Below are 1,726 nucleotides of genomic sequence, written 5' to 3'. Positions count from 1 at the left end.
TTTAAAATTTTTTTTACAATTTATTATTTTTATTTTATGTGTATGCATGAATTGCCTGCATGTAGGTAAGTGCACCTGTGTTGTACAATGCCCACGAAGGACAGAAGAGACTGTCAGAACCCCTAGAACTGGAGTTATAGACAGTTGTGTGAAACACCTGCAGGCTCCAGGTTCCCTTAATGACATCTGGCATCACAATATGCCTTTGTGAGCTCCAGGAAGCCTGTGCTGGCACATTTCTCCACTGTAATTAGACTTTCTTTGGACCTTGCTACCTAGTCCTGAAAGTCCTCCTCTATTCTACAGTCCCCTTCAGGGTGCCATCATGTGTAGAGTTGTCACATTTTTCTGGGCTGAGACAATTTCTTGGGCTTCCCTTGTTTCTCATGAACTTCACAGTTTTAAGGAGTACTGTGCCAGGTGCTGAGTAGGAGGCCTCTCAAGTTGGTTCTATGGGGTTTACTTTATGATGACTAGGCTGAAGTACTGAATTTTAGGGAAGAATCTCACAGAGATGAGATGCCCTCTTGTCACATCAGAGGTACCTGACATTCACATGAGCACTTGCTGGTACTGGCTTGGATAACTTAGGCAGGGTAGTGCCTGCCAGGAATCTCCACAAAGGCCCTGTCTTTTTCTTTCTGGCTTTTTTTCTTTCTTTCTTTTTTTAATTTTTAAAAAATTTTTTTTAGACAGGTTCTCTCTGTTAGCCAAGTCAGCTGGCTTGGGACTTCCTTTGTAGTCCAGGCTGGCCTCAATTTCACAGGCATCAACCTGCCTCTGCTTCCCAAATGCTGGGATTAAAGCCATGCACCAATACACTTGGTCCTGACCTTATCTTTCTTTTAGATTTTATTTTTGTCTTTTTGAGACAGGGTCTCCCTGTAGTCCCAGCTGACCTGAACTCACTATGTAGATCAGGCTGGCCTTGAATTCACAAAGATCCGCCTGCCTCTGCCTTCCAAGTACTGGGATTAAAGGCATGTGCCACCATGCCCAGCCTTAGATTTTATTTTTAAATTATGTGTATCTGTGTGTGGGTTTATGTATGTGAGTGCAGGTGCCTGTGGAAGCCAGAAGAGGGTGTCAGATCCCCTGGAGCTGGAGTTACAGGTGGTTGTGAGCTATCCACCATGTTGGGAACCCAATGGGTCCTCTGGAGGAGCAGTACATACTCTTAAACATTGAGCCATCTCTCCAGCCCCCTTCTGGACTTACTTTTTAAAAGAGAACCTTAAACCCAGTCCTTACTCAAGGGGTCTGTGGGATTGGTTCCACCTGCTGGAGGGAAGAATCCAGCAATGCTATTTGGAGTTTTATAGGGAAGGTTTGTCTCTCTCTTGCACAAGATTGCTCGTGGTCTTTCTCTACTAATGCTCACTTAGATTTGGTGTGACTCAGCACTAAGCAACCCTGGCATTGACCCATAGCACCTGCTGTCCTGGCCCTTTTGCTTTGTCCTTCCTATGACCACTAAAACTCAATTTCCCTTTTCATGTATATGAGTGTATTGCCTGCACATATGTGAATGCACCCTTGTTGTGCAACGCCTCAGAGGTCAGAAGGCGGCTTTGGATTTCCCTGAAACTGGAGTTAAGGACAGTTCGTAGCCGCCATGTGGGTGCTGGGAATTGAGCCCAGGTCCTCTGCAAGAGTGGTCAGTGCTCTTAACTGCTGAGCCATCTCTCCGGGCCTCTTCATGATTCTTTTAAAAGGCAAAGAGAAA

This window comes from Nannospalax galili, unplaced genomic scaffold (assembly GCF_000622305.1).
Source record: "Nannospalax galili isolate Female #2095 unplaced genomic scaffold, S.galili_v1.0 scaffold160, whole genome shotgun sequence".
Classification (NCBI taxonomy): Eukaryota; Metazoa; Chordata; class Mammalia; order Rodentia; family Spalacidae; genus Nannospalax; species Nannospalax galili.
Note: the sequence above shows the minus strand (reverse complement) of the source record.